General features: G+C 41.2%; 1 protein-coding gene and 1 long non-coding RNA gene across 7 annotated transcripts in view; one reads left to right on the forward strand and one right to left on the reverse strand.

The window, feature by feature from the left end:
* Tlk (Tousled-like kinase) overlaps positions 1-12,744 on the reverse strand; it is a 474,415-nt gene that overhangs the window by 407,237 nt on the left and 54,434 nt on the right. The gene's annotated exons all lie outside the window — the stretch shown is intronic.
* On the forward strand, positions 7,746-11,359 carry LOC143037207 (uncharacterized). Its single transcript, XR_012967454.1, has 3 exons — positions 7,746-7,978; positions 10,179-10,279; positions 10,673-11,359. It is a non-coding gene; the product is annotated as an uncharacterized LOC143037207 (long non-coding RNA).

A 12,744-nucleotide genomic window follows, 5' to 3' on the forward strand; every position in this document is an offset into this window, starting at 1 on the left:
TAGTTCAAGATCGCTGTGCAGTTTTCTTTCTCAAAACCAAGTGGTGTATGTCAATAAAAGGGTTAATCCAGAAGGGTTTAACACCGCTCGTTGCGCCCTGAGGGGGTTCCCCTCGGCTGAACGAGGTCGCCTGGCGGGAGAGAAGGAAAAAAATATAACAGCTATATGTATGTACAGCTCATATCTAGGTCTTGAAATGTATTTCATACATATATCTAACATTTGCACCACCTGACCTACCCAACTGCCAGGCATAACTGCCTTCAAAACCAGATCTCCGACATGGCGAAGCAAATAATTATTCCTTTTTTGGACAATCTCTGAAAGACTTGTCCGATTTTTTTTTAACTTCTAGAGTGCTGGCTGGCTATAGCGCCGTCGTAATAAATCAGAAACAGGTGTGTTCCTTGGGAACAGCGGATTTAGAACCAGAAGCGTTCAGTGACAACAGCCCTCTTTAATGCACAACTCTTAGATTTATTATACAACGTTTCGGCAATCAGGTTGCCATCTTCAGTGAATCTAAAAAAATGCAAGGAAACAGAACATACCACATAAAAAACAATATGGTCATAGTTACGCATTTGCCCTCGGTGCCAAACGCACGGCACCTCACAACGTACCTGGAAATAATGACTCCCCAGCTACGGTTAGGTACGGCTCAAGGCATAACAACAGCGGCCAATTGGTGCGCCGGATGAGCGATCTTGCGTTCCGAAAAGAAGCAAACAGCGGCCATTCAGCGCAGGGCCTGACTTGGCGGTATATAACGACCGGTGCAACCCATCAGTTCCAAAAACAGAATCCCCTCACAAATACTTAAGTCCAAGTCTCCTGCCCATGCATTCTGAGCCACGACACAAGCTCTAATAAATATCCCTAAAAAGCGTTCAATGGCAACAGCCCTCTTTTATACACAACTCTTATTTCATTTTCCTCTAGACTTCTCTTTCCCTCCCACAATAGATCCCGCGCGAAAGGGTGTTATTTCTAGGTAGTCCATAGTCCACTGTAGTTAAAGACATTCCCGGGCACTGACCTGCTGATGTTTTCCTCCGTAACTCACAATTCGTCTACTACCACGTGATACTCGCTCTGCTAGCGGTGGTAAGTAATATGGAGCAAGCTTAGACCGTCACCCGATCCAAGATGGTACTCTTCGTTGCCTCTCGCTCTGGCTGTATGCCTCCGTAACCTTCCTCTCAGCCGTTCAAAGTCCATGCGGTTAACTTGATCAGCTGATTAGAGGGAGAGGATCCCCTACCGGTGTCTTGGTTCTTCACCGGAACCGGCATAGGTTTCAACTCGATATTGTACGCCAAGCGATTCGATTACTACGAGACAGACGATTTTCTTTCATTTAAGGTAATTTAGTACCGCACCAACGATACAGGAACCACCAGGCGCGGTGCAGGCCAACAAGCCTAAGTGCGGCATCTGTAGCCAGCCGCATGCCACAGAATCATGCTTACATAAGTTCATGGGTGGCTCTGAAACTGAGGTAGAATGCCCCAATTATGGCAAGAAGCCAAGGCTGGAATGGGTGCTCCATACGTAAGGCACAGGCCATACTTCCCAAGACACCACAGAAACAAACCCTCAACCCTACACAGAACAAAACAACACCTGTGAACACAAAGAAGACAAAAAATTCATCTACACCGAGACCGCGAATTCAGAAGGCTCAGCCCCCTCCGCCACAGTATCCATCTGACGTCCTCATCCTATGGGAGAGTGACCTCAAGACTGATTGTGGTTGTTGTCGTCACTGGGGTCAACCACCCTAGGACACCAGAGAGCTCCAGAGAGGACAGCAGATATGGTGAAGGAGGTTAACAATTCTGTTCTCAGAACATTGCGCAAAGACAAAAGAGATTTGAGCACTATCACAAAGCCCACAGTCCCACACCCAAGACACAGCAAGCCCCATCCCCAGACACAAACACAGGCCACCACATCCACGCAATTCACAATTGGCAAATCTACACCTACTACAACGGAAACAAGAATAGTGCCTCTTGTCAAGCCCCACAGTTTCGAAACCCACATCTCCGCCTATTGACAATGAAGTCTCCTCTGATGAGGAAAATGACTCCACTGCGGTTGAGACAAAACCTATCATCTTGTCTGCTAACCGGGACAGACAAGGTTATGAAAACATGGATGTAGAAAGGGAAGAATATCGCCCTATTCAATAGTAAAATAAGTTTACTGCAGTGGAACGTTGACGGGTTCTGCAGCAAGTGCTCGTATATTCTTGCACTCGTGCAAGAGTATGATTACATTATCATACTTCTCTAAGAGACACTAGTGAGGGATGAGGTGCGATTCCAGGGATATCGTATCTTCTTCCTACCAAGCACAGACACTGCCAAGGAGTACATGAACCTTGTCAAGGCATCCATCCCCTGCAGTGAAATATTGGACTCTGTATCATGTGGGGATAGTGTAGAGGTTCTTGTGGTTCGACTCTAACGGGCCCAAGAGACGTACACCATCTACAGCATATACATGGGCCAATACGGAGATGGATCTTGGAGAAGTATGTGCACTTGCTGCGGACAGATTCATCATTGGATAGGAATTCAACGCTCATTACCCTATCTTAATGTCGCCCAAAGGCCCAATATCCTGGGACCCACTTATTCAATACACTATATGCATGCCCTGGCACTGCGTTGTTGAATGATGAAAATCTAACGCACATAAAAGGTGGACAACTTGATCTGACCTTGGCGACGGCAGCACTACGCCCTCGGGTGACCTGGGAGGTATTGTCAACAGTGATCACTTCGGTATCTCTGTGTAGATAAGGGTTTTCCACCTATACCAGTAGCACCACATATTCCCAAGCTGGAAGACTACTCAGGCAAACTGGACAGACTTTGGGAAACCTGCTGAAGAATGGGCAGCTTCATACGTTGAATACGTTGGAAGCTGACTTTTCTACAGCTCTTCAACTGGCTGCTAACAGAGCTATTCCGAAGCCTGGCCAGTCCCCAAGGGAGCACAGGAGCTGCTGGTATTACAAGCAAAAGGTGAGGGAAGCTAACAATCGAGATGACATGCTTAGGCGTGTTTTCCGACGGCGCAGAACTCAGACAATTTTGCCAACTTGCGGGCTGCAATTCGTGACGCACACGCCACGACTGCGCATGCCAGAAATGTTAAGTTTTTAGAATGGTGTGAGGGCTTTAACGCTCACACCTCTCTATCAAAACTGTAGTCCAAGCTCCGTTTACCTACCAACAGGGCTCAGCCACGACGAAATCATGCCCCCAAGGAAGAGGCGCAGCGACTGATACAAGACCGCTGTTTCTGGCAAATCAAGCCGAATGCATCACCTGAAGAGAAAAGATGCAAGAACTGCCCCTTGCCTCCCTCGCCATCTCTTTGCCGACATTCCACCACATTCCCAAACTTAAAACCACCCTCCCTTACAACTTAATTACACTAAACTCTAATACATCCATTTTCCTTCTCACAAACATACTGCCTATTTCTTCCGTTTTATTTTCATCTTCACTACAATTACGCACATTTAATGACCCAAATTTTAGGGTTCTGCTTGGAAATATCCTCCCAGTCCCACTTCCGCCTTGACTTCTCGCAGGCTAAGTATACAGAGATACCTAGTCCCAAGGTCTAAATATACAGGTCAGACCGTTGGAATTCTTCTGCGCAGCTTCTGACGTCATTTGGCTGAGTCCATTTTCTCTTTGTGATACACTGAAGAAAACTGTGAAACGCCAAGGAAGACAGGAACTATAATATTTTATATATTATATATATATATATATTATATATCATATATATTATATATTCATATATATAGACAGGAACTATAATATTTTATATATATTTATATATATATTTTATATAATATTTGTCAGAATATAACTAATTGCGTGGAGCAGTGCGAGCGAAGGCAACGTCATTTTTGAACGACGGACCAGCTTCAACTGACAGCTATAGGACCCGCTAACCCCACTTTGAGCAGCCAGGTGACGTTCACGGGCCCGCTGCGCCAACTCCCTCGAAATTCGGTCGGAAGTGGTTAGACCTTATATTCTTAGATCTTGCCTAGTCCTATAACTTTATCCCACATGCAAGTCGTATAGACTCTCATGGAAATCACGCTGGCAGAATTCTTTCCTCCCTCTACCATAAAGGACTCAAAAGAAAATAAAAAGTAATACTTAAAGAAGTGGTACATGACAGTCTCAAAGGAAGAGCATAATGGAGGGATAGCCGTAGAACAAAAGTAGGAGTAGGGAATTTACTCTAACATAGACAAATACTGTGTAACTAGTCCGTAGCAGCGCCCCAAAACACCCCTCGGTAATTTACGAAGTCCCAGTCATAAAGAAGATCCATTCCTAGGATTCTATGACTGTTTATAACTCAGAACAGGTCCACCGAATTAACAGCACATAGATCTTGACCACGCTAGCATCCTGTGATATGCGCATCCAGAACCCGATTAAGATTTGTGGGTGACTGGGCATAGCAAATGTTTGGTGGATCACCTTTCTCGCGATTTTAATATTCTTTCCGTTGATGAATGTATGCTAAGGAAACTCAGGCACAGTCCAACGACAGATATATTTTAAAAATAAAACGGTTACGAAGGAATACAAAGATACAAACAGCGAAAGACCTATCGGCCCTTTCGGGGTGTTTGCGAATTGAAACAATGGGAACATTTAAGAACTTGATATTTAAGTGTACGAGCTCACGATGCTGAGAAATTAGTAAAAATTGAGGTTGGTCTCCATATGTTTCATCTGGGCGTTAGTGTCAATACGTTATGCGGACGATACAGTCATACTTGCAGATTCTGAGACAAAATTGCAAGGATTAATAGATATTTTTGATAAAGCATGTACAAAAAGAGGACTAAAGATAAACTTTAAAAACACAAAAGTAATGGGAATAACGAAAAGAGATTGTGAGAATAACCAATCAGGGCCAAATAATTAAACAAGTAGAAAATTATAAATACCTGCGAAGTATTATTACAGAAAACGCAGACTGAAAAAGAAATAAAAACGAGAGCAGGAGAAGCAAGATCAGCATTCGCAAAATTAAATGAGGAAAAAAAAAACGATGTATATAAGCATGAATATGGAATTAGGACAACGAATTTTCAAGTGTTATGTATGGTCAACATTAATGTATGGATGTGAGGCATGGGCGATGAAGAAAGACATATAAGGAGACTCGAAGCAGTGGAGATGTGGTTCCTCCGAAGACTGCTAAGAATCCCTTGGATTGACCGAATTAACGACGAAACTGTCCTGAAAAGAGCAGAAGTGGAAAGAACACTGGTCAAAAGTATTAGGAAGAGACAATTACATATCGTGGGCCATATACTGAGAGGGCATGGACTAGAAAAAGAATGACTGCTGGGGAGAGTGTATAGGACCAGAGCCGAGAGGAAGGCAAGGAGTCAAGTTTATGGACACATTGTTGGAATACAATTATGATGAATGAAGGGTTGTGGATCTTGTCAGGATGGCTGAGGAAAGTGGATGGCGTTCCATGGTCGCCGAAGTAACTTGACAGGCACTCCGGTATGGTATAGTACTTGAACTCACATGAACAGGTAATTTGTTCCCAACATTTACACTGCCGTTTTACAGATTCTTTCTTTTTTATTCATTGGTGTTTGATTTCTTATCGATTATTTTGTAACCATTATTTATTATATAACTACGGTACACAATGAAATGATCATCAATGTTTATATTAACGAAACAATGGAATATTTAAAAGACTCATTTAATGAATCTAATAAACATTGTTTGGAATAAAGTAGAGAGTTGCCACTTTTTAATTGTTCATAAAATTGTCTATTTCTATTTTATTTGTTCGATAGACCGCGAATATGTCATCATTATTTGACCTTTTTAAGTCATCGCAGAGACCTGATTGCTATGTATTTATGTAGTCGATATTTTAAGAATTTTCGTGACATCCTTGTGCGCAGGTGGCGTAACCGGAAGCGTGCCGGTCTCACATTCGCTTAGCCGTGGGTAGTTCCGCATCCCTCTCCAATCCCCAGCAATGACTTACCTGCCCCAATAGTCCAAGCGCATATTAAGGCACAGGCGACCTTCGCCGCACTACGCGCCTCCTGGCATTGGCTCCTTGCAAACATGTGTTATACAGCAAATGATTTGAGATTAGCTTCTATTAGGAAATAAAAAAAAGGCTGATTGTTTGTTCTAATCCCTCTGTTCGGCTGTCTCTATCTTGCCACCTTGATGTCTTCAGCTCGTCGGTGCAATATTGATCCCAAGAGCAGATGCACTGAATATTACCGACCTAATCCTAAATACCTTACTAAACAAAATTGCCTGAAAGCAGCCACAATAATTATATAAGTCGACCTTGGCATTAAAAGGGCCAAGTATACAGTCGAATCAATAGCACAGTCTAACACAATGTCTGCCTATCACCTACGCACCTCCAACACCCTCCTGGCACACCAGACGTCACAGGGATAGAAGTAGCCTACACTAGGGTCAGGAAGTAATTCCAAGGAGTCGATAGGGGTGGTATTGATCTTTATATTCTTAACTGGAATTAGAAAGAATTCAGTTCAGTATAAGCTTCATGCTGTACAATTTTTACAACTATAAGCTCACATGCTAGAATGTTCTACATGAATGTATATTTTTCGTACAAATAGCTATTATCAGTTTTGCCAGCAACTCAGTCCGTTTTGTTTTGTTGTCGGGGTTCACAGGTGAGGACGGAACTGGCTGGTAAATGGGGAGAGATGAAACAAAATATACAAAGTATAGGATGGGGAGACCACTTCCGACATTCGACCATAACCACACTGCCGCGGCATCATACGTCTCGCTTTTCCTTGTTAACCTTTGGCCTTCTAAAGGTCAGGTAGGAGCTTTTGCATGTTGATTAGGTATTGTGTTCTTTTATAGTATCATGGCTACTAGCTGCTTCTGACAAGCTGTGTGTGTGTGTGTTTGTAGTCTCTATCCTGATGGCACGATGAGAAAGTATTGTACTGCCACACAATAAAGCGTATTGTAATTTCAATGGACGCAACGTATTGTGCTGTCGTGCTCAATTTCAAAACCTATTGTTTTCTTGTATAGCAAAGCCGGCATGCAACATTAGATTTAATGTATTGTCTTTTGTCACAAGGTATTGTGCGTGGCACATTTAATTGTTCTGTTTGACATAAAATGTTTTCTGTGGCGTCTTGTATGAAGCACATTCGATCAGATTAAAAAAAGTTTCATTGTGCTGCTGTTGATTACCTGAGAATGAATGTGTTCGACCATGTGTGCTTCAGTCTTTGGTAAATAATCACTGCTATAAATACATCCGTGACAGTTTTGTGTTCAATATATACGTGGTTTTGATTATTCATGGTATACTTTTTTATTTGTTCATTATTATTATTTATTTATTTGCAACAGGCATGTCATCGAATTATTCACATCATACTTAGTATTTTACACGCTGCCAGTGGTGTTTTGTACATAAAGCTGCGTTCCCTGGTTGTGTCATTGCTCAATATTTCTTATGTGCATCTGGCAACTAGTGACAGTGTTGCTTTGGTGAATGCGATATGATTGTTTATATTACTGGCTTGATATATCCTTAGAGTCGACCAAGGCCTTGTTCGTACTACTTTTGTTGTTAACTGCCGTGCACGTAAATACTTACACTACAGTAATCGTCCATTCTATGATTCTTTAGGCATCCAAAAATTGGGAAAATCCTATTTTAAGGTACTTTGAGAAATAACCCTCAACTTTTCGGTCCATTTTCTGAAAAGTAGTGAGACAGTTTTGAAAACTGCATACCTAAGCTTCTCACAGGGGCGTTTCGCGCGCACAGAAACTTTGATTTTTGTACACGCGTTTGCCACATGTTCGCGTTCGTTGCTAGACCAGAGTGACTGTTCAGCAAGGAAGGGAAATTGCAGGAGATAAGGGTGAGTGGAGAATGGCTGTGTATGGATGATACTTTGACACAACCCGAATGGATCTCCCCGTCTTTTCTATCCTACGTATGAAGGGACGGACAGGGGTGGGTCGCCGATGTATTGTCTTGCTTCACTACCTCTGACCCGGGCAGTGAGCAGGAGACAGGGATGACCCTTCAACCACGAAATGAGAGAACAAGGGTGGTGGATGGTAGTGGATTGAGTGGGAGTGGGTGCGTGCCTTTGACTTAGCTACTTCCCTTTATAAGGGGAAGAAGCCTTTGGTATATATATAGACAGACTTCAGGATGTCATACACGACCGTCCAAGAACTGGGCAGTCCCAGACGGTATTAAACTAAAAGACGCATACATGTGGTGTAGGTTGTTTGACTACATTAGTTTGGAGACGATGAGATAACGGCATCGCTTGGGTTCTTTTTATTTGTAAGTCTTGACAGTTGTCAGTAGCGTAGTGAAGCGTCTCTTGCCACTTACGACCGCCGAAGAGAATGAGTGTGATGGTATGGTACCATTGTGTACATATGATTACGTACAACATTGTACAAGTATTATGTATTGTACTTGCGAATTGTTCAATTGTGGTTGTATTTTTCCACTGCATGGTTGTCATTGTATATTTATTATTGTAATATGTAATAAGAACCATATATTATGCTCGCTCATTCGAGAGTTCCCACCTTGCTTGGCGTCCCCCACGCAAGCATTCTTGATTTCGCCCTATTGAGTGCACGTTTTGTCTCTAGTGCTAAATAATTTATATAGTCAATTCGATTTTGTTTCATGAGCCACCCTATACATAAGTGTCGGTTGCCAAAACGGTTATAATTCTATAAATATATTCATTATGACTAAATTTATGTACTTACACAGGAAGAAAATACAATTTGTCCTCTCGACGTAATGAATAATTCGTCGTAAGCTATGGTTTTGCAATATTCCTTCGCTAGGCGTAGTTTGGTGCAGGCGCCGTGAGGTCACCCTTTCAGACCGAGGGTCAGATCACACAATAGGCAGCCGTTGAAACTTTGCTGATATCACCAGATCTGACGTGTAGCTTATGCATGCGCGTGTGCATGCTAGGATAGAATGAATAACTGACACTCAATCTACAGGTATTTCTTGCAACAGATGCTCAGCACAGCTACCATTCGCTGACCACAGTGAAGTTAATGCTCATAGAAGATAAACATATGCTAATTTGACATATAAATGTACATGGATTTCGAGGAATATCGTTATAGGAAAAACCTACTTAATCTAAAGAATATGTGGAAATAGATATTACTTCTGTTCACCTAGGCAAGATGCAATCTTATGAAGGGATGGCTCAACTGCGAAGGTTGTAATAGGTGAGAGGATTAGGGGGGGAGAAGTTGAGAGGGTTGATGAGTGTCCTATATAGTAGGGGTAGTACTAACTGATGATGGAACATTCTCTAAGTTGAGGCCACGGGGTACTCTTTTGGTATGATCTTTGTGCAATATGGTTTCTGTAGGGTCATCCAACCTGAGTGTTTTGACTTTATTTGACTCCTGTCCAATAGGAAAAAGTCTTGTGAATTTAGGGTAGAACTTTGAGGTGGGGGTGTGGTTGAGGGTGTAAATATTGTCTCCAAGTTCAAAAATACAATCTCTTGTTGATTTGTTATACAGACAGACCATATTGTCCTTAGCCAGATTAACAGTATTATAGGTTCTCTTGAAATTTACTACTTTGACTTAACATAATTACTGAAATTGTAAATGGAAGATAGTTCTGAAACAAGGTCATATGGGAGTCTCTTGTTTGTAGGTTCACGTGTTAGCTGCTGCTGGTGAGATTTGAGTCTCGTAGGCTCATGCCAAGAAGACTTGCTGCGTAGGTATGATGCTTGAAGATGCGCAGCGTAGAATTAGGATGTGAACCCATGTAGAATAAGGAAATGACAGGGATTGATGTGTGCTATGTGTACTCCTGTAGCTGCCTTTTTGGCGAAGTCTCTCTTGTAGGAGCAATGCAGTGAAGATGGATTTCCTCATAATGGGATGCTGGACGATGTAGTGAAGAGGGGTTGCCTCGTTGTAGTAGGATGTTGGGGGATGCAGCGTAGAGTGTCACCCTTTAGTTAGATGCCTAATGAGGCTCATTGTAGAATTAGGGAGTGGCTATGTTTAACCGGAGTGTATATCTCTGATGTATCTCCTCAGGGCGTGGAATCTGCTTGTCTGTCGCCAGAATGAAGGTTGTCTGACTATGTTAGTTTGATGGCGTTGAGATAATGGTGTCGCTTGGGTTCTTCTATTTATTGGTAAGTCTTGACAGTAGCGTAGTCAAGCCTAGTCTGGCTCTTGTCACTTAGGGTGTGCCAAAGAGAATGAGTGTCTGTTGCCAACACGGTTATAATTCTATAAATATATCATGACTAAATTTATGCACATATATACAGGAAGAAAATACATATATACAGAAATATTATCCTCTTGATGCAATGAACAATTTGTCGTAAGCCATGGTTTTGCAATATTCCTTCGCAAGGTGTTGCTTGATGCAGGTGTTGTGAGGTCACCCTTTCTGACCAAGGGTCAGATCACACAATATGCAGCAATTGAAAACTTGCTGATACCACCAGATCTGACATTGTGTAGCTAATGCATACGCATGCATGATAGTATAGGATGAATAATTGACACTCAATCTACAGGCATTTCTTGCAACAGAGGCCATTCATTCCACCTGAAGGGGTAGTGGCTTTGAACAAATGGGGCCTGTGTGCACGATTCCTAGACGCCCATGTTCAAGACCTTACTAGTAGCAAGCAAGGACGTTTCCACTGCATTGTGTAGCCATGGCTGAAAATTTGTGAGCAAGCAGAGCAGAGAGCCCCAGCCAATATGGGGCAGAGCATTCGATCAAGTTGACATTCCACGGCCCTCTCAATGTGGTCGCTTGTCAGTGAGCAGGTTGTTGGTAGTTATAGTCTGAGAATCGCAAGTAATGCATCACCAAATGTTTTGGTCCACTTTTTTTTTTTTATATATTACAAGATTTAGCTCTACCTATGGACTATCCATGATATGTAATGAGTAAAATTATAATGAATAACTTACATTACGGAATGTGACGGTTCCAGTATAAATGATGGTCACTCCTCTGTGAATGAGTTCATGAGTTGCTTGTAATTATATATATAAAAAAGTAGTTATATGTAATTATATATGTTAGGTATGGGAATCCTATGTATTGTAATGTGAATATAATATAATCAATTCTCATATATGTCGAATATAAAGTATGAATGCACGATTAACTAAAGGTGCATAAATATTATCGATAAACACAGTATTAAAACCATTATCATTACCAACACGAAAGGACCAACTTTGAAAGAACTAAGCAAGATCTACTTAAACATTAATAAACATTACAAACTCTAAATACATGGCAGTCATTTTGAGTCTCCTTTTGTGTATTTCATTATAACAAAACAGATGCCAAGGAAGTGAGAGTCACTAGGATTTGCTCAAACATCACTTTTGTGGCTCACAAACACCATGAAATATTTATATATTTATTACAATTATTACTATTACTTTTATTCATGGCTGGATTTAGGGCAGGGGCAATAGGGCCGCGGTGACTTTATTTTTTATAATGCAAGTATTATGACGCAACATCGCACATCTGGCAGCTAATGCTGCCCGCGAGATTTTGGCCAGGAGTAAAGGGGTTAATTACTTGAATGATTGTATCCTTTGCATTTTCCTGCATCTGTTGTACCATTTCTATGAAAGCATTCTTCATTTTCTCTGTCTTCATTCCATTTCTTAATCTTCTGCAATTTTTCTTCTTTCAGACATTGCCTGTATTTTGTTATTTGCCTAATTTTTTTTATTCTCACTATTGGTAGTATCATTGACTTTCATCTTTTAATTTTCACATTTAACTTCCATTATTTTTTTTTAAATCCCTTTAGCTCATTATTTAGATCAGAATTAATTTTCTTCAGTTCAGATATCTCAATGTTAGCTTGGAATAGGCCTTTCATTAATTACAATCTCCTTCCTTAGTTCTATGAATTTGTTCTCCCACAATTTTCTATTATTACTCATCTTCCTTTTCATGTCTTAAGATTCAACTCAAATATCTCCTTTCATACTTATCAAAACCAGAAAAAGTGTCTTCGTTATACAGTTGGATCCTTGGCATTTTTAGGTCTCTGTTTACCTTTAATTTCAGCATAGTGCCTCCAGGGGACTCTGTTTTTGAGTTGACATTCAGCTTAAAATAATTATTTTTATTTTCTTTCAATTTCTCTCAAATCAATTTAACACTGGAAAGAAAACATTTTGGGTAACTGCAAGTGCTCTGCCTCCCATTCAATACAAACCATGCCTCTTGTTTTCCTTGCACTACTGAGATTTTTCGTCTTATTTGGCAGCCTTCAGAGCTCTAGTTGATAGATGTTGACAGCTTGGAAGCTCGGAAGTGTGTATTTATTTACCTAGTTGTATCTTATGGGAAGAGGAGTTACGCTTGTGGTGTCCCGCCTTTGTATCTCACAGTGTCTTGCTTGCTCTTAAATTTGTGTATGGTTTTTGCGTACATTACCGTTTCATCCAGTTTGTTCCAAGTGTCCACCACTCTGAGTGGATTTTTTTTTTTTAGATCTCTTCTATAACTATCATTTTTTAGTTTTTTCCATGTCCTCTTGTGTTTCTCTTGTCCCAATTTATTAAGTCCTCTCTATCAAGTATTTCCATGCCTTTCATAATT

Source organism: Oratosquilla oratoria, chromosome 22 (genome assembly GCF_046742065.1).
Source record: "Oratosquilla oratoria isolate Oo_2021 chromosome 22, ASM4674206v1, whole genome shotgun sequence".
NCBI classification, from domain to species: domain Eukaryota; kingdom Metazoa; phylum Arthropoda; class Malacostraca; order Stomatopoda; family Squillidae; genus Oratosquilla; species Oratosquilla oratoria.